The following is a 21,531-nucleotide window of genomic DNA, read 5'->3' on the forward strand; positions in this document are numbered from 1 at the left end:
ATTTAAATATGTCGATAGACTCGGTGCAACTATGTACCTATGAAATTGCAAAAGAAATAACAATAGTTTGTGGAAAAGTGTCGGAAATTATTCTACACTACATCGATCACTCAACCCAAAAGATGGCCGTGATAAAGTTGAACCCAGCTTCGGGCAATGTAGATTAGGTTAGGTAGCGACTATTTTTCAACCTTCAATAACCAGTGCGAGATTTAGATGCCAAGCAAATACGGAATAGTCTACGACAGGAGGAGTCGAAGAAAACCAGACCCCTTATACCATAGTGGCATTCCTCTTTGCCGTAATCTCAACATCTATGGTTTCCTGAGCTAATCTGACTAAAAGGGGCCGAAGTGTTTGCTTTTAACTTGAAAGGCTACCGTACAGAGTCTGATGTGTCCTCTTCGGATGTGTTGAGTAATTCTATTTTCAAATTCTAGTGAATTTGCCGTACAAGTTACAATAGTAATTGCTGAACTGGCAGTTAGCGATGGCAGGCAACCGAATGCGTTTCCAAGTTTCAGCTTGTTGTACCGTTTATCTGTGTAAATACCGGTAGACCTTATCATTAGTAGGCTTACGTGGGTGTTTGTTCCACATCTACGTCTAGCAAAAACTGGTCCCCTCTGCATTTACTACAGCAATCTAAAGAATAATCAAAATAAGTTTAAATACAATGTTATGAATCTCGGAAAGCCATCGCTACGGGTTGATTGTGACAACTCGTAGCTAGCACAGTTCTACATTTTGCTGACTCTAACCCTCCTTGACATTTTTCGTTTCCTTCTTTCTTTCTCCCTGTCACCAGTAACCTTTGATGAATCAAAACCAAATTGCGATACACGCATAGAGATCTCTCGTAGCGATTAGTTTTTTATTTCATAAATTAAGCCCACAGGAAAATTGAGTTAACATTGTTGCATTGGTGAACGTTACGATTGGGCATTTTGGTCATTACCAGCACCCTATAACACATTTCATCATATAACACACATCAGCGTGTAAGCATGGCTTGAAATATAATTACAGCTATAAAATTCGCTTTTCCAAGTTCTTAGTTGAGATTCGCGTACGCGGTCTTCACTCGGACCGGTTGGTTCTCCGTTGCCAGAACGCCGCCAGTGTCCTTATAGTAAGTCTTGAAGTTGAAAATAGTTTTACTGTTAGTACAACAGTGATATCGTTGCATGCTATACATACCTCAGAAGGCCACATCGATTATACCCTGTTTAGAGCCTGAATATTTGCTACTCACCCAATTCAATACTAAGAGGAGACAGAATAATGACCCTCATTAAAATACGCCATGTCTGGGGGTAATTTTTTAATCCAAAGAATTTTTAGCTTATAAGTTACTGCTACTATTCGTAACGGTTGTTCAGCGTCATCTTGAGCTGGCGGTCATCCCACGGGCTTATGTGACAAGATCGAGAGGTACGTGTTCCACGCTGCGCTCGATGTGAGCTCCATTAATTTTATTTGCAAGCAAGAACGAACCAAGAGCTGCTTTGTTCACTATTTTAGGCACCTCAATGAGAGTCCTGGTATGAAACAAAATCTCGTTGGTGATATTTGTACTGCTTGCATATAATTAACGGCTGGGCCAATGTAGCAAGCGAGCTAACTCTATCGATGGCCCTTTTTCTCCGTAAATAAACCCGCCGCGTTTCAAGCTTCTTCCCTTATGCTTATCGATCTTTTATATTTGATCCCAATTTACGAAACTCGCCGTTGTTATCATTTCTCGCAATTTAGCTTTTTCCGATATAATTAACATCGCACGATATATATTATCGCAACAAACATAGAAAATCAATTGCACTCTCAATTCCACTCGGACACCGCTCTAATATACAAACCTCAGAATTTTTGCTCTTATTTTACTCAGCGTAATTTTTCCAGCCTTACCGATATGTTCTGTACTCTGGACGCGATCTGTTTTGTTTAGGGAAAACTTTAGTTTGAATTTTAAGAGAATGGCCGCGTACTTCATGCTATATTCAAAGGCAGCTATAGTAGCCTCTTAACAACGACTTCGAAGGAAGTTCAATACCCGCAAGACGGATCTGGTTCGTACCTGAACGATTTCCATCTCCGAAATACAAATTTACTTGTTGTACCCGGAAAGAATCGCCTGATTGTCCTTTCAGAGCGCTTTGCTAAGCACGAGGCCGAAAATACGCACGGGTCGTTAAGTTGGCTCACAGGAGTTAAAAACCACAGAAATAACTTAGTGTCGTAGTTCGGGAAAAAGAAATACACCGACTTCCTTGGAGAGTCAAATTAGATTTTGCTTTTATTTTTTTTATAAAGCCCCTGTAGAAATAGCCCGTTAGAGTTCGCACCTTACAGTGTGAGTGGCTTCAATATAGCCCAAACCTGATCTATGACTTTTGGACTTAGCTGCCAATAACGATTACAAGTCTGGGGCTCTGTGAAGTTTACCGGCAATTAACGTACACTAAAAGAGAACCCCTTCGTGTAAGCGCTACGAAGCGTCCACATAGTGGCTTAGCTTACCCTGGACGGAGGCCTCAAGCCTCAACCAAACTTCTCATTAACAGACAGATATCGACAGAATATACGCTATCTATCGTACAGGCTATTAGAGTTATAGAGGGCTGCATTAATTTGCGGATTCCCCAAGGTTTGCAATTTATGCCATTATGTATGTAAAATTTTATAGCCATATTATTTTCGGTTTGAGAATCTTATGGGGTAAACGGTCTAGGTACTGCTATATTATCGTATTCGAACAAGGACTATGATACAGCCAATGTGGGAAGCTATTTAAGATTACTGTTATTCATCTGGCCATCGTTCGAAATGGTCAGCCATTTGAATAATAATTAATTACTGTGGTTTTTTTATTACCCTACACTTAGGACAACAGTTAGAGTTTGGGAACTGCTTAAATTACCAGCTTTGAAATTTGGCGCCTAACATTTTTAAACAAAGCTTTTTGCTGATATTCATAGTTAGGGATACCGTAAGAGTACTAACTCCACCGGGTCCGAAAGGAGAATCTTAATCTAAACTTTTATATAGTGAAGGAGACTTTAGATTTTATCTTATGGCGGAAGTGACTTGTTTCCAGATTAGTGGTAGCTAATGGCCTTCGTTGGCAAAACTTTCGAACAAAGAGACGGAAACCGATAGCGGTCTGCGAGAGATCAAATGGTCTTTTTTCTTCAGCTTGCTTTCAAATGAAGATTTATTGCGAGTTCCATTTTTTCCTTTCACCTACAAGCTCGGTTCGCCATCGCGTAAGTGAACTATCGTGTAGTACCCATATGATTAACTTAGGAGCCTGAAATGTAATTCCAATGATTGGCTATTCCAGCTCGTAAGCAGATTTTGCCGCGGAAAATAACTGTCTTTCTGGTTTATATTCGATATTGCATTACAGATGATATGGGGCACGTTAGACACGATGTATATAGTGGTTAATAGAACGGCTGACTGTATTTCCTTCTGTTGGCTGCAAAACGTTTGCAACTGATAAATACGGCCCTAATACGCTACTCTTACCGACAATACACACATTTATGTCCCGGTGATGGTGCAGCGGCAAGGTGTTTGCCAGCTGAACTTAGCAACACCTAGGTCCGGGATCGAAATCGGGCGTAGATACACTTTGCTCCGCTCGAAAAGGACCGACCATCTGAAACAATGGTTAAATAAGTCTGCACTAAAGCTAAAGCTTAGAACATTTCAGTAGCTATCTTCATGACGCATCAGCAATATCACTACCATCACATACTGTCGGATCAGACATATGACCGTAATGTCCACTTGTGCGTATACTAGATCGAACAGGAACTTGATGGGTTACTTCAGACAGCACACCACACCACACCACCGCCTGAAATAACATAATTTGCAAAAAAGGCCCCATTGCTGGGCATTAAGGCCACAAATCGTTATTGACAAATGGTGAGTCTTCCATCTTTGAACGATGAGTATTACGATGTATGGCTTCGCATATAATCCTCGTAATAATTACTGTTATGGAATCTACGCGCTGGATTCATGTATGAGACTATTGTTATTACTTCTGCGATAGTAATTAATAGCCGTATAAAAAATTAACTCTAGTCATTTTCTGAGGTCAGTTTGTTACCGGTCAATACAGTTAAGGATCAGACAGGTCGATGTGACGAAGAGCTTAAGGAAACCAATACCGTTTCGATTGTCTTAGAACAATTGTATATTTATCTAGCTACAGATGTTATTATTCGAGCTGATTGAGCCTACTAGAATCCAGCTGATAATGAAGATGATGACAGTATTTACTGTTTACTTTCATCACATTGTTGCCTTTGATAAATCCAACTAATAATGCAACGGACTCAAACATGAAGAGCTTCGTGCGAGGGTTCGAACGATTTTAATACTAATACCATCGTTAAAACCCTGTTCAGAAAAACCGTCACAGACTGTAATTCTAATAACAGAGCATAACAGTTTTCAACTACAGCACGTTATGGGTTGAAATTTAGTGCCTACGTCTTGAGGGATTTCTATACCTACGTGTGCAAAACAAGGTAGGTGTAAGATAGGTAGAATGACATACATCATTCCTAGGTAGCACAATCGTGAGTTCAAAGAGCGATGAAACGTGCGGCTACTTTCCATTATATGCTTTTTAAATATCAGCTCAGGAATTGTGTGTGCGTGTCCACTTTTAGGTAGCTGAAGGCGTGAAGTCGTAAAATGCAGGTCATTCCTTCTTAACGTGATAAATTAACAAGTACAACTGTATATAGTACGCAAATGTGAACCTACACACAGTCTTTAAACAGTATAGAATTCATCTGGAGTATGGTGTTAGATATACGTACATATCGGTACAAAATTAGAGGTGAAATCGTCTGTCATTCTTGTCTGTTCTGTTATTGTAGATTACTTGACGTGCTCAAAAGATAGCTTACGATATGTTTTTCATACCAGAAAAAAAAAAAAAAAAAACTCGATAAAACCTCTTTTAGTTGATTTATTCATATGCAGGCCCGTCAAACTTTCTTTTGAAGTAGTTCTCACCTGCTGCAAGGAAAGTGGGACATCTAAAGTTGCGACATGGACAAGAACATCAAATAGTAAAAACATTAAACCCGATAGTAACCGCTTACGTATACACTTGCGAACAAATCGCCTCTATATATCCCTAGACGCGTTGCAAATTAAAAAAAAAAATATATATATATATATATATATATATATGTATATATATATATAGCACAATTGGCAGTCTCGTCTAACTTTTAGCAGGACACAATTTCATTTCCGAAGTTGATGTTTCGCATTTAAGCAATGGGCTCTTCAAAATCATAGATTTTTCATAACTGCATAAATAACAGTCTCCGTGTTTCGATATTATCGCATAAGTAGCATTACTGTCTTTTATATGTTAAAATTCAATAAGCGATGTTGGAATCTGTTAAATCAACACGAAGGAATAGCCCAAACAATGCTTTGAAGGTTTTGTTATATTTTTAATTAGGCCCAGAGTGACAGACTTATAACATTCATCTCTCGACTCGCCGTATTATAATCATCAACATGTACATCTATCCTACTATTAAATGCCAGTCTCGTTCCTCCGCTGGCGTCGCGTATTCGGCACTTAATAAGATCCACTAGCAAGAAAATAAAAGCAGATTATTTGGCTCGGTCAGACGGCTGTTATGGTGTTTTTTGGTGCACTAAGTGAAATTTTATTGACTACATCCAAACAAAACAGTTAGTTTAGGAGCAAAAAGCAAATGCACACCTTTATTAACAATAATTAATAAGTAAGCCTTCTATAAACGGCACGCTCACTAGAAGAATGGCAAATCTGAAGTCTGTACAGTTAACCCTGGGCCATGACTATTGATCGTCGCCTGACCATTAATATTTCAATTTCGATTCTATTATTCTGCTCAAGGATCTCAGCGGAAACAGGGTGACACGCATCCAGCAGCTGCTAGTCCTGTTCAGTTCAGACACACGGATGTGATTTACTGAAGTCTAAAGAGAGTACTGTGAGGCTACTACCGTTGATTCCGACAACAATTATCTGTTACGTCACTCTTACGGCCTTAACATTATGAGCAAGAACAAAAATGGTCATATTTGCTCCGTAAATGGAACGGCAGTACACGGCCAATGTATGTTACGCACAGATCATCGCAAGTACTACTTTGCTTTTACCTTTGCCGAATGTCCGCTATGCCAAAGCACCCCAACACGTACATGTATATAGAGATACACGTGTGCATCTGTTTCAAATGTATGTATTCAAAAGTTGAGAGGCGATATCCCCCGAATCATCGAACCGCAGAACGTTTCCGAAAGCGTGATAACGTTTAATTCCTTCTGTTTCGACGAGACATACGCATCTGGGTAGCAACCAGTGCTAGCAAATACGGTACAAGAACAACCATTACATAAATAGCGAACAGGGAGAAAGAGGGAGATCTGAATTTCCTATAGAAAACAGCCGCCACGCACGTGACAGCAGAGCCACATTGTTGAATCGTATTAGTACGGCAGTACGGATTCAATCAGCGTACGACGGAGCCTTGATCAAGAAGTGATGCCAGCAGAACGCGACAGTAGGACGTTTATTGATCGAATTGTGAAATCGATAAATAACTTCTGCCGGCAGAAGGCCTCTACAGTCGTCAGAAGCAGAAGCAACGGTAGAGGAAAACGCACGCCGTAAGGAAACTGTCGCTGTTGTATACAGTTTCTATAGCAATCGACTGATTTAGCGCTTATCCGTCAAACACGATGACGGCTACTCCCGTTCTTCATGCCTATATGCACATGCCAACAGCAGCAATGGCAACACTGGCGACTGATGCTCTTTACTTGTTCGTTTTTTTTTCTTTTTCTTTTATGAAGGATCAACAACGCGCCATAACATTGAACCCCGCGTCGTTCCACGCGGGACCGACAGGCGGCAGCAGTGGAACATATGGCTATAGTACGTCCATACCGACAATACCTGTACTACAGCTTTTTCGAGACTTCAGACTCTTAACAAGCGTTTTTTTTTTCATTTAAAAATTGTAGAATTATAAATGGGTAGTAACGTATCCGGTCGTCGAGGAACGCCGAAGGAGCATATATTCAATGTGTTGGTTGGGACTGTTGCGCGAATAGGTAAAAACCACGACGCCAGCAACGCTAATACAGACCGTACCATTTGACAGTAGAACGCTATCGTCAGCTACAAATGGAGCACCAACAAAAAGCACGCTGAACGCGGGTGGCAGCTACGATACGGAGTGATGCTACGAGGTCCCGTACCTACTACGAGTTACCGATTTCGACCCAGCAAAGAGATAATAAACACGTAGGTAGGGCAAACTGGCCGACTGAAAACAGTGACACTGGTCACGTACTACACACAGACGTACGGTGCATTAGGTGAACGTCATAGCGACTCGCATCATGGTTGGTCTTATTCATGAAATAATGTACCAGAAGTTGTTGCAAGGCAGTAGAAGGTAATAACAACGATGACGACGGCTAATCGGTGCTTCAGCCTTTAATGACATAGAGTTTACGCACTAGGAAAGGTTAGAGGCACTGGGTGAGGAACTGACAAAGTAAAATAAATAGTATTGAGGTACTGTGAATCGTGGCAAGTGAATGGTCTATGACGCGCGCACATTACCCAATAAATGTGTTGTGCTTTTGTGTCCACTACCGCCTTGGGCACTCGCGTCAGACGGCTTGTTCTTAACGCCAAACGGACTGTGCTTACGACTGGATTCGGAACTAAATTATCAGGTATCCTTCAGGTCAACGGGGGCTACGCGTTATTCACTCTGATGTAAACTGGTGACGAGTATAGAGTATTTCTGAGATATAAAAGTGTCAACATCTTTTGTTAGTCAGTGTTGCTCGGCTCTGCGTGCATACAAGCTACGACACCGGAAGAGTCGATTACCTACAAAATTCTATTAGTTTGTATTAGAATAAATGTCGGTTCATTGTAGGGATCTTTGCAAGACATCGCATTGTTCTAACATATCGAGGACATCATTTCGACAGGTAAAAATTCGTAGATTAGGCAGCCACGTTCTTGGCACACATGTCCATTACCCCTCTTTTAACTTACTCACAACAAGTGAACCGCGCAGCATGGTAAAGTCACATATACGCCACTATCAAAAATCACAATCAAGAGTGTGAAAACGCATTTGAAGATCAAGCAGAACGTACACCTATATGACGATTCACGCCTCTTCCGATCTTGACCCAAACATCTAAACAGCGACAATGGCGTGGAAGCTCGTAGTATAGCTAGATGCCATCTTCCCTCCTGGACGTCAGAATCTTTCCAGACAACGAATGATGTCAGTGCATAAAAGACTATGTGAGCCGCCACTCCTAGGACAAGTGTTGGCCATGCCCGAAACCATACCGGCCATAAACCATAACGTCTAATTAACGGGCGAGTTAGCACAGATGGAGGAACAGATTGAGATCAGACGTTTCAAAGAATAAAATGCAGAATACGACTCCGTTGCTGTGGACCGCATTCGCAATAGCGTAACGACAGTACTAACTCCTGCAATGAATCAACGTCAAATTGACGTAACCAAGCGGGCCTTACTGTTGATCTGAGGAACGAATACATCTGGGTGATGTTATTGCTACTCGATATAAGACTTGAGTGAAAATACAATACGTCACATAGAGCTTTGATCAAATCGCGCACCCATAATCACTATGGGTTTAAAAACATCTATTCCACTTGTTCTTCTGCCGAGGAAGAACCAATGTTCATTCTTTAACACAGAATAAATCGCTTAGTAACGTTATGTCCTGCGCTGAAAAAAAGATCTAATTATTGTAGCACTGAAATCGCTTTGTGAAGTTGTAGATTCTGGTACGGTCTCCTAACCAGAAAAAAATAAAGATCACAGCAACAATATAGTTTAGTTAGTTATTATTACTAATAAATATGTCCAGCGCACATAATCTGATCGAATGAATCAGTCATCTAGCGAGCATAAACCCAAACGTGAAAGAAATCAACTTTGACTAGCGAGCAAGCGTGGGCCTCACCATTGGGGCTCTATGTGTAACTGCCTCGTGTCAAATGCGTTCTCGACGAGCTACCAGCCTCCGCTGCTCGCTAAATAGAGGACCCATCGTATGTTCATCAAAGAAAATCCTTAAAGGAGCCAGTGTACGAAAAGCCAGACAAGCAACAGCGGCTCGTTTGCTTTCAGTCGTCGCTGGAGAGTCTCTATGTTTGCATCATTCTATGGCGGAGCGCTGTAGAGTTAGTCAGCCATCGACATCAACATCAACGTCGAAATAATTGAAACGGCAAGTTTGGAGATCGTATCTAGGTTCTCTAACCCGTTTTCCATTTTCGATCTTTCGCCCAATCTGCTATCAGAACAGATTCCATGGAATTCATTTCTCCCTACATATATATAGTTGATAACTGTTCCAGCTAAGCTGAGCTGGCGTCCCGTCGGTGGAGTCCGTCGTTCTTGAGTTAGCATCTAGTCTTTCGTATAAGTACATATTCAATGTTCGTATAAGCCTAATCGGCCTTGTGCTGTGCCTTTCAGCGTTCATTTATTCTGTGTCAGAGTGTGCGCCAAGGAACGAAACGGTGCACAAGTCTTTGCCCAGTCTCGCTGATATAATCATACAGCCTCGATTGGCTCAATTGAACACCCCGGCTATTAATAGTGGTGACACGTAACTGTTTTGATTGAGAAATAGAATATGGCTCAGTTTCTCATACCTGTACTAAGTTGTATAAGGTACCTATCTACCCTGGCAGAAGGACTGCAGTCTTCACTCCTACAACCAAACTTAATATTCTGTTAAATACTGCTAGTGACCCCCACATTTTTGTAAATTAAGCACAAGTTTTAGATGTTGAAAATGGCATTTTGTCGTACTTTTGCTTCATAATCGCATGGATGCGTCTTGAAATGCCTAGAAAAACATTAATTGAGACCATCTTTCTTTCGGCAAGCTTCACGTACACGTACAAGCAGAGGGAAACTATTGACATTCAAATGTTTCGGGTCCACTTTCAGGTTTGTGAAATGGTAAAGTCGACCAGCATAAGTGGAAATGATTATTGAATTGAATGCTTGAATTTGAAAGGACGACTTTCCTAGGGCACCACGACGAGTGGTGATACATATTTGGCCCAATTCGTCCTTATTTTCTATCAATAAGTGTTTTTATACGGCTTGTTTGATTGACACTTGTTCGTTCAATTCAACGGAGGCTGGTAAACTTGTGTGTTTAAAAGCATGCTGCTAGAACGTTTTTACGTATAGGATTTTAATAATGCCTCCTTTACGACTGATTGATGCTTTCTAGATCTTCTTTATGTCAGTAACGGGTGCATGATATTGTTTGTTATAGGGCAGACTGGTGCATCATTCCACCTCATAACAAAAAACACGAAGTTATACCTCTTTTGGAGGATTATTTCGGGTCAGACAAGACCGGATACATTTTTTTCTAGTTCACAAGATAGCAAACTCAGATTGAAAGCATCATGATTTCCAAGTTGAGTTTATATATTATTATTATTACTGACTATTACATTAATTGCGGTTCTGCTCCGGCAATTTGACAACATGACAGAGAGGCTAAGGGCATGTGACACACGGTGCTTCGGGTCTTGAAGTTTCTTGAAGTGAATCGATCATTAAACGCATAAACATAGCCTCACCCCACTAATAGTGTCAAGCTGTCCCAAGGTCAAATCCCAAACTTGCTAAGTATTTCTTCCATGTTTCACATGGAAATCGAAACGTGCTGTTTTTTGCACAAGGGTATCTATGGTTGATACCCTTATTTCAATAGGATCTCATTAAAAGTCAATAATGCAAGCGATAAATATAGCGTAATTGTAAAGAAACAATGTAAACCCCTGACTGGGTCAGAGAAACGATGATTCGACCAAATAAAGAGCGGAGGCGCATGCTAACCATACATTTGTTCTTTGGATTTACCGACAGCAAAAAAAAAATTATTTCAACATGTTGGTGATGGTCAATTAGAGTAACCCTCCAATACCTAGTAAACAACCGGATATCATAATCAATATTGATGGCCTCGCATAAAAGTTGTTCTGACTGAGCCTTTTAATAACGTATGTCTCGGAGGCTGAATTACAGCTTCAAGTGAAATTCACGCCGCTGTCTATTAATGGAACAAAGTTCATATTGCCTCCACCTACGGATGGAAAGCGTTTAAAGATCAGGAGTACGTTAATTTCTTTTGTCGCGAAACAACAAAGAGTCGATCGAAAAGAAACCGAGGCGGAGTCCGTTCCTGCCCTTTTTTCCTAGAGTCTTTTGTACGCAGGTCAAAAGAAAGACATTTTTTCTATGAAAAGAAACACTGTGTGCTTGCATTCAACTTAAGTAATGTGCGTGCCGTTATTATTGTTGCTTAAGCTTTGCTCTGCTTCTACTGCAGGGTCCGAGAAGGCGGACATTGAACGATTCAAATGTTGTATATAAAAAGAAACTGTGTATTAACATAGGGAAAATAGGGTTTTGGTTATGAGTCGAATTCAAGTGACCGTCCAGAACAGTGTCCTTCAGGTCTACAGTTTTCGAGCAACGTTGTATACGAAAACCATTCTAGCAAAGAAAAAAGTGTGGCACATAAGAAGAACTATAGGCCATTAATTTTGCCTAGCTGAACCCATAGCCACGTCATTATTTACGCAAGCAAAAGTTCCGCCAGGTCGTTCTCATTTATCTCTATATAAGACAATAACGTTCTACGGCCTCTTATATCCATGTCAAAAATTCTAATGTACGCAAACGCTTCCAGTTCGAGACGAACGATTTATGCTTTATGCCTATTGACAAGGACTGTACCTATTTACCTAATGTGAAAAAGACAAAGCGGGGGAATCACGGTTTGCGATCAAACTTACACATTTTACTGGGTTTACTCGTCCTTTTTTGCTTGCCGAGCGACGCCGCTTCGGCTAATGCTGGCCTGGGGAAAATATCACTAGAAGCAGGCAACGGCTCACAGACACGCACGTCGTCGTCGTCGTCCTTTCTATTATTCTCGTCGTATGGAGTATTCCAAAAAGTCACAAAACCACAACGACAACACTGATACCAAACGTTGAAGAGAACAAAAGATGATCAATATCGGCCAAGTGCCACCTCATGCCATCATTAAATCGTTGCACAGCATGTAGATTTAACTGTAACACCCATCATAATAGTCGTAGTAACAACATAAATAACGTTAACAAATGCGACGATCATGTCTTTTGGCAATAATGGCTGTTTCTTCAAGCAGTAGCATACTGCTGATTGAAATTCAGAGCTGAGCTATTGTACCTTCGAGCAGAATTTCTTTGTTGGAAATCTTGTCATGACAAGCGGACTACGATCCTATGGCTTCTGTACGAACGACAGAATCAGACATTGTTGTTTGTCGGGAAAACTTCTTTTTGCAAAAAGAACACCTTTGATGGTAGCAACGCGACGGCAAGACGAAGTTTTATCAGATAGTGATAACCACACACTAAGACGGTCGTCCGTGTTGAATTGTCCTTGTAACGTAGTGTTTTGCCGTGCCGACATTAACTATAACAGCCCAAATGCGTTTTTGCGTAGTCGTGGCATACGATTGTAATTACACGTCAAACATTATGAGGACACTGCTCATTCGATGACGGAGCATTTGACGACCGGTATTGTAGCAATAACTTTTCTAGCCACGTTCGTAAACGCCAGTCTGTTTAAGAATTGTTAAACGGTTCGATCTAGATGAACTGTTGACAGCAGTTCAGAGACTTCGGCTTTGTAAACCTAGCTTATCGCGTTCAACAGTGATAAGACAACGTTGGCGAGGCGCAATAACGTGCGCCTTATTGTGACGTAGTTACCATCAAACTTCAGTACTTCAACCTCAATACTCGAACTCGACTGTGCTGTCGAATGTCCTTTTTTTCAATTAGCAACATTTACTCTTACTGATTGCCCTTTCTGTGCCTGTAAATGTGTAATTGCCCTCTTCCCTTTTTTTATTTATCAACCCGTCTTGATTTGACGAACGCTCCTTGTGCTGTTCTCTGTTGTTCTTTCTTTTAAGTAAGTTATCTTAGTTCGCCTTGTTCGCCTTATAGTGTATGTTTTTCACGATCCTATATAGATGTTGGCAAAGCTTTTTGATAAGCGGAAGCGGTGCTCAGGGTAAGGCAGCACCAGTAATCATAGGCAGGCGCCAATTATACTCACAGTTATCATTATTATTATCAGCATAGCACTTTTACACAACGGCACAACAGTAGACACACAGATGAGTCTACCACGGGCCACATAGAGAAAAGAAAATCACACCAACCACCCCAAATGCTCCAGCAGGTAGGCAGGCACTCGTAACACTCCTATCGTCTCTGCGCCTTTTCCCTAATGTGTCGCATTACATTATACCTACCAGCAGCGCCTCTGAAAAAGCAACATACGCCCAAACCTAGGAAGGCAAAGTGTAGTCGAATCGCAGAAGTCTTAAAACTAATCAGGTTTCATTGGGAGCAACGGTGGGCGGCAGCGTAGGGTGGCCGTGGAAAGACTGACCGTCCATGTCGTTCTCGTCTTAGCGCACCTCTGCGAAGTATATCTTAGTCACTCACTGCTCGTTACCAACGCTGTCATCAACATCCACTGTTACTGTTACCCAAAAAGGGGCACATTAGGACGAGAACGAAGCACGAATTCGGTCGACTTCACCACTCGATCCCAAGTACTCATTGCAATGCAGGCCTCCAACGTTGCAATAGTTACTACTCAGTCACTTTTCTTTTTGCTGTCAGCAACAGCACTGGCAAGCACAGATGTTACTGTCTTTGATGAGTAGTCCCCCAAGGATAACTTTTCTTCTAACTTCGTTCGGAACTTTTCTTCTAACTTGTTTTCCGAACTAACTCTCGTTTGAATAACAGAGACACAGACCTGTTGAGCACTGTTGTCCACTACTTTCGCTTGCCGCTGTTGTAGCCAACACGAATGCTGCTACTGCTGTTTAACTTTTTGTGAACTACTGAAAAGTTAGTTTAAATGTCCGATGAACTTTCTCTAGGAGTAGTTGAGCAGCGCAGACGAGTTAGGACAACTTGCACCAACCCGGCTAACGTGAATGATCAATGGCCTTCAGTGTGAGTCGCGTAGGTTACCGTTGGATGTTCACCCATCTATTCTAGGTAGACTTGTAGAGTAGTAAGAGCGAATGGTAAATAGCAGCCCGTCTTTCTTTGATGCTGCTACGCTTTGGAGCGGGAGTGAGTCGAGCCACAGCAGCTTCGGTCGTGCTGGTAGGAGTCTGCCTGCCTACGGGCCGGACCAACGCCCGCCACAACTCCGCCTGCTGCTGCTGCTGCTGCCGCCACCGCCGCCGCCGACACCGTTGGCGCCGACGAAAGGGGCCAGCGAATAGCAGGCGACTAAACGACGGAAAAACAAAGAGCCAGACAGATAGATGCACCAAGTCACCGACAAGCCACCGACAGACGACGTTCAGCCGGTCGACAGCTACAAGAAGCACGGCTGCTTCTGTTCTGTTTAGTAATACGCTATGGCCGGCGGGCTTCGCTGCTGCTTCTAGAACCAGATCGGTCGCCAGCTACTAGTCGCTAGTTGGTAATTGCCGGTAGCTAGCTAGCTAGCTAGCAGCAATAAACAGCAGCACAGGTGCTGGCCGTTTCGGCTGCCTGAATTCGGTTTGCCTCTTTCCGCCACCAGTCAGGACTACCTCGTCGGCCGGCTAACGGCCGCGGTAGCTGCTGCCGCGGTGAGGAGAGGAGGAAAGAATCGACTTACAGACAGACGGACAGAGAGACCCACACACGGCAAAGCCAGCCGGCGCTCGCTACTCACACAGTACGCGGTGCTCATCACGCGAGGTGGCGGACAGGAGAAAAGAGAACCGCAGCACAACACAGGGAGGAAGCGCGAATTCCGAGGCGGTGAGTGCAGATGCCACTCTCGGACAGGCGCGGCTGGGCAATGACGATGCTCGGCCGCTGCTATGAGCGTTGAAGGGACGAACTCGCCGCCTCCGCCGCCGTCAGCAACCGCTACGAGCACAAAACACGCTGAACGAGAAAGCACACTGCAAGATAGCGGGCAAACGAATGCGGAATGGAGGAGGACTGGAAGAACTGGCTTAACACATGGGAATAGGAACGCTAACAGCGACCCCTGGTAGGCAAAATCGACAACTTGCGCCAATGTTTTGACGCTTGAGCTGCCACTGTTGCTGGAGGGAGCACAGCCGGAAAGAAAATCTTTTGAAGAACGCTCACGGACTCTGTACACCGATACACACCAACACACACACAGACACGCGCTCATACCGAATGGCACAAACGAGTGACGGCCACGAGGAGCCCCATGGAGAGGCGATCACACGCCTTGAAGTATATCAGGAGCACACAGTTGGTCGAAGAGCCAACGAAGGAGAGCTGTGAAGAAAGTCATGTCCCATTCTGATTCTGCCTTTCCCTTTACGTCGTACAGGATATCGTGAATAGCTAGCGGCCGCGACCACAAACGCGGCGACAACGCAAAACTACCTCTTGGTTTCCTTCAGACGGAAACGGGGCGTGGAAAAAGGGGCCTATTATTTGTTGCTGTTGACGGAGCGCTATCAGTGTGACAAACTTGTGATTGTAGAGGAAACGGTACCCTAACCCAGCGACAATGCTGGTCACATTATCTAACCACAATATATTCAGCCATGAAATTGGCATATGCCTACAGTATGTGAACAAATTTGAGGCAGGCATGGGGTAATATTACTAGAGAATTTTGTGATAGATTACTTTAGAACTATATTTTCTAGTAATCACGTGCATAATAGCGACATTGTGTAAAATATAAACTTATAAATAGTAGCTTTGGTCCGTTTTGTGTCGTTTATAGTTAGGGTCGAGCGTATAGAATCGTACGTTCATAAGCTTATCCATTGCCGATGTACTACCGAATTGAGATCGACGATATAAATCGGATGAACATATTCAGCATAAAAATCTCTCTACCTCGCTGTTATCTCGAAATTTCTTTACAGCTAGCAAGCTTTACGTCAGATACTGTCTTGTAACTTTCCAGTCATAGAAAGCCTTATATTATAAATTCTGTTTTGAAAAGGGCTCAACAGAAAGAGTCCAGTGTCGTTCAATTGCATGAACAGGGCAGTCATGGTACGAATGTCCTGCGAGAAATGATGCCTCCATCGAACTCAGCATTCAGTTGCCTCAGTGTCTTGAATAGGCCATTATAGGTAGCATCGTCTCGTAGAGGCCATATACCATCTAAAATTTGGGTTTCAAAATGTCTTCCAACGCGCCTTTGCAATAAAAACTATTGACACTTAAATTATAAGAGAAAAAATTGTGCTGCCCAGAATCTGCACCATGCACTTACGTTGACTCCACAAAATGAAATGCCACAAGAGTTTACGTACGACTACGTAAAGCAGTTTTGTTTACCCTCTAGTCTAGTTACGTAGGAATGCGAGAAAACGATGTTTTACATAGAGTTTAATATGCACAGCATTTTTGACTGTAGATGTTCGATAGCACATTCTGTATACAGATACATAACAACGAAAAATGTGGTATAACGTATCGCCAGATTGATGGTGATCGCTTATTTATTCAGACCGTAAAACGTTCAAACTTTGACGGCATACAAATCTTCAATACAAAATGATAATTGCATTACCGCCACCCTTCGGCCCATGTGTGAAACGTGAGACACTTCGTATGCTCTACAAACTATGCCTGGCGAGCCAACTGGATCGTATAAGGTCCAAAACCGACGTGTTTGCAGGGAACACGCCAGATGATGGCTTACGATAGCGCCAAATACTGCGATTGGTAAGAAATCGAGAACTTTAGAGTTACTACCTCATTCTCGGTCACCATATTAAGCACTGTTTTTCTGCGGACTGTCCATGGGTGCCCGAGGCGAAGTGTCTACCATACACATTCAACACGATATTGCCAAAAACTTCGGGTCTCAAAACAATTGAACAATTTTTTTAGAATAGGACTCAATACGCTTAGCCGTCCGACTCAAGTCCACGAAAACGACCGAACAGATAGGCACTGTCTATCTGTTCGGTCGTTTTCAACAGCGGAAACATTTGAATAAAGTTGGTTATCGGGGACGGATTATCCTATCAATACGTATCTTCCATACTAGCAAGAAAAAAAGAGTCTTCACAGATGCAGTGAAGCTATAAGCGCATTAAAAGTCGGCCATTTTTCTAATTCAGATGTATTCCTTTAGCAACATTTTTAGATATGAGCATGTGCTAAATCCAGTAAGACTCTAACTGCCCAGATAAAGTACGGTCGAGATAACTTACAAGCTGAAAGTCAACAATCTTCTGTACTGAGCGAATTAGGTATTCATAGATATCGCAGCCTCAGAAACTTTCCAAGCAACGAACGAAAAATATGTTTATTACAGACATTATGTTTTTTGAAGGTCACAGTTTTGTTGTCAGATTTGTTGAAATTGTCAAGGGCTGCATGAACCTGTAGAAAGGTCAACAAGGTACGGAAATTGCACTTTCTGCCTATTGACACTGTGTCACATACAATGAGCTGTGAAAAAAAGGCAACATAGAGCAACAACTGCCGTCGCCAGGCTCGCGAGCGATATTGCCTGTGCTATTACTACGCTATCTATATTGATCGATTCCAATGCTACAAAGGATGACGCCTTTGTCTGAGCATGTAAATGAGAAAATTGTATAATTAAGCCAGCACTATTGTGTAGTGTCCGAGGATGCGGTAATACCCTAAATGAACTTAAGTGGTTCCCTCCAAAAGCTTACAGATGAAGCTATACAAAAATACAGCTTTTGGGATGTAATAGTATGCCTTGGAAGCATAAACATTGCCGATTTGTTTTTCTGAACGGCGAACAAATATGGCCGTCCATAATTTTTATCGGCGTGTTAATAAAATGCATATCAAGCCTAGCTATGTATTTTCCAAATAAATAAATAAAGATATGTTTCTGGCCTGTTAGCAAAAAGAAAAGAAAAAAAAAATTGATTACGGCAAAAAAGCGATCCCAAAGGCAAATGTGATAAAACGGAAACAGTTAATACCTGTAAAGATAAATAATACAAGTGGATATCTTGAATGTAGCCAGATACTGTCATCTAGTTTCATACCTAGTTGTGGACGCGTAGAGCATTCTGAAGCCAACTCCTCATTACTGGCAAGCACTTAACAAGGCCTATCTATCTAAAATAGCGCGATTATCTCAGCAGAGCTACTGATGGAAGCTTTCAAGTGCCCGCAATTCGGGTCTCCAAGTTGTCTATAGGACCTTTCGATTTTAGGTGTTGTCCACGATACTTCTCTATCACCCGATAATGGTCAGATCTGCATACATTAAGGGAAAACGTGCAAAATCTATCAGTTCTTCAAGATTAATATATTGTTGCATGTACTGACGTAGCGTATGGGAAATGTTTTTTATCTTCACATGAGCTTTTGTCTTAACTCTTCTTAAAAATTTCTAATTCCAAACAGTTGATTAATGTGTATGCCTATTCATGTGGCTCTAGGCCACAAATGTAGAAATATTTGAATGATATAACATTTTTGTATAATCTGCGCGATATAGAAGGTTTGCATTATGTGAATAAGTTTGGATGGGCGAAAAATATTATAAAAATGAATAGAAATTATCAACTGGGCCACTTTCCGTAAAGGGTCAGTGAATCACTAAGGCCTCGTTCTATAATAACGTATAAGACAGGCTAACACGCCTCACATCCAGTAGCTACCGGTTCGTTGATGCGGTACAATTATAGACGTATTAAAGTTAGCAAGTTACTATTATCGCTAATTTTGAAATTGAGTTTAATAAATTTAAACTACACCTAGCATCCTTAGCAAAATCATATAGTTAAATCAAGTACTGTACATTATGGCAATACGCTCTCTTTGTTACGGAAACTTAACGGTAGTTAACGGCATCGATTTCTTAGTCATATAATTATATAGGTGATGTCGGACAGCGTTTCACGATAGAACAAAGCCCCATTGAGCCCTGGCCATATTTCTAAAATTGCTTCTTTGCTCAATTCTATCACCTCTTAGATACATTCACGATAGCTTAAAAATACACTGTATATTGTGCAATCCGGGTATTGTTCGTATTATATAAATAATTTAATTGTGCGTAAGATCATAGTGATACCTCTAGACCGGTGACCTAGAATCACGTATACACGCAACTGGTAACGGAATTTTGTTCGAGATAAGGTCCAAAATGGAGTGAGGACAAAGCTCAAAGCAAGACCCAATACAATCATAGAGATTACCTGTGACCATCCATGCTATGTCTGACCACTACTCTATAATACCTTGTGGGATATAGCCGTATTTAAAACCCTATGTAGTGATTATACAGACCACAATGTTTTCGGAGTGTTAATGCACATGTACTTTGCTTACGAGCGGAGAAAGCAGGCCGAAAAACGCCAGCCATCCTCAAGCTAGCTTGCGGGCAAAAGCCAATGAGTATTTTTCTGTAACTAGGTGTTAATGGCTTAAATTGGTAATGTGGGGCAGACACTGTCGGTACTATGAGCCCTTGCATCCACTAAAACCGTTTCCCCTCTTGGACTTCAGTCTTTGTTGGCCTGGTAGCCATGGCTCGCGAGCCGAAAGCAGACGTGATTGATGGCTACTGCACCAAATGCCCAGCATCGCGCTTTAAATTCCCTATGGGTCGGTGGCTTGAGAAAAGCCGAAAATTACGTGGCATAAATTATAACCTCTGTAAAAATCCGCGAGAAAATCTGCTGTGAATTAACGAATACTTTGCCTTTCCGAAGGGTGCCATTGGTAACACTGTGAACGCTGCGGCGTAGGAACGCGAAGTTTAGAATACCAAAAGTGGTTTCTAGTCGACTATATAACATGCTTAATAATTTGTCACTCTATAAAATGAAAAAAAAAATAGTTTTTAATGTTTACAACATACTCTGTACAAGGCACATCTTCACTGCTAGTGACACAGCAGATTCATGAAGCATGGTATATCCTAAAAATCGCCGCTTGTACACAGAAACGTGTCGAACTGTTATCTGCGCGAAAACTGCAGTAATAAGAACCATTAGCTGTCGTCATTTGTTCACCATCCTACGGCCTATACCGTAAACGTTTTTTTCTCACTCGAAATGATTTACTCCTCTCATGTCCTTTACGGGCCTTTAGCAGCTTTACAGCGGCGCACTTTACGGAGACTACGCTCAACGGCCGATCCTCGTGGAAACACGACGCAAACAACAGCAGGTAGGAAATTAGCTAATGACAAGGCAAGCCATGCAATTGTGCTGAAATTTCGTTGCGAATCAGAGTTGCAGGTGAACTATAAAACAGCTTGATATATATATATATATATATATATATATATATGTATGCAATAAAAGACAAAGTCATATCTATCATTTTCAAAAATGTCTATAATAATATAGGATTCACCAGACCGACCGCGGACTTCGTCTGGCACCTGTTTTGGGTCGACTGTTTTAGCTAATCTGATTCGTTCACTCAGGCTAACAAGACCTATAGGTCGAGTACACATTAAGAGCTAACCCGTTGCAGTTACCCTGCCCCAGCTCATCCGTTACCCTTCTGCAGATGCTTCTATAGCTTTTGCTTACCTATGATCGCCAGAAGGCTCAGGCAAGCGTACATTTGTCTCGCTCGTAGGTTGTTGGCGTTCGGTACACTTTTACAGCGTGCTTACGGAATTTTCAGTGTTGACAATTCGATTTTGTTCCCAGAACGCGGGTGTAGATGGTAGGTCGACACGAATCGAGTCGACCTCCAGTCAAAGGTCCATGGCTATTGCAATCCATGAAGTCGGCTAATCCATTTGTAACTTATGGATTTTTCTATCTTTTTTTATGAACAATAATTACACACACTATATAAAATTAATGATTAATATTTATTACGGAATATTATACGGTTTTAAAGGTTTATATCTTTTCTATAAAAAAACAATTAGTTAAAGAAACATTTTTAGGAAAATCAGCTTTAAATTTGCCGCCACAACTTTCCAAGTGACAGTCACTTTAAGTTCGCTCAAAAATCACTCGAAACACAGCAGAAAGGCTGATTTTATCAGCCTTTCTGCTGTGTTTTTCGTAATTTTCGCTTAAAAATATCGATTTCAAACATAGGTATTACATTTGCTGTCAGCTTGTCAAGACCCATCAAATGGTCTTAAGAACACTCCTCTTACATAGGGTACCATATTTTCGCTTTTCGAGCGGCACTTTCAAGCCAAAAATTAAGATTTAGGTATTGTACATGTATTGAATTTTCATTCGGCTCATCGACATCTATCGACTGCTTCCAGGAAATACTTTTTCTACATGGACATTCATGCAAATCAAATATTATGTCAGTGTTACCTAACTAAAAAGGGCCGTCACATTCGGATTTTGGCTTTTTTCATATATATA

General features: G+C 41.7%; 1 protein-coding gene and 2 long non-coding RNA genes across 7 annotated transcripts in view; 1 reads left to right on the forward strand and 2 right to left on the reverse strand.

The window, feature by feature from the left end:
• The window catches only part of LOC111243789 (adenylate cyclase 1-like), a 99,212-nt gene extending 84,045 nt beyond the window's left edge, over positions 1-15,167 (reverse strand). Inside the window, exons 1-2 of one of the 5 annotated variants that reach the window (XM_022789907.2) lie at positions 12,360-15,160; positions 11,939-12,220 (exon numbers count right to left, since the gene is read on the reverse strand). The gene's annotated coding sequence lies outside the window, so the exon portion shown is untranslated. Of the gene's footprint in view, positions 1-11,938 lie in introns of all 5 variants that reach the window. The other 4 variants (XM_086976540.1, XM_022789916.2, XM_022789899.2 and 1 more) reach the window with 4 other exon arrangements.
• Positions 15,168-20,144: 4,977 nt separating this feature from the next.
• Positions 20,145-21,531, forward strand: part of LOC147758707 (uncharacterized) — a 5,246-nt gene continuing 3,859 nt past the window's right edge. The window contains exon 1 of the long non-coding RNA XR_015318318.1: positions 20,145-20,350. This is a non-coding gene — a long non-coding RNA (uncharacterized LOC147758707). The remainder of the gene's footprint in view (positions 20,351-21,531) is intronic.
• Positions 20,557-21,531, reverse strand: part of LOC147758708 (uncharacterized) — a 1,684-nt gene continuing 709 nt past the window's right edge. Inside the window, exon 3 of the long non-coding RNA XR_015318326.1 lies at positions 20,557-20,959. This is a non-coding gene — a long non-coding RNA (uncharacterized LOC147758708). The remainder of the gene's footprint in view (positions 20,960-21,531) is intronic.

The sequence above is a fragment of the Varroa destructor genome, unplaced genomic scaffold (assembly GCF_002443255.2).
Source record: "Varroa destructor unplaced genomic scaffold, Vdes_3.0 BEIS01000001.1, whole genome shotgun sequence".
Lineage (NCBI taxonomy): Eukaryota > Metazoa > Arthropoda > Arachnida > Mesostigmata > Varroidae > Varroa > Varroa destructor.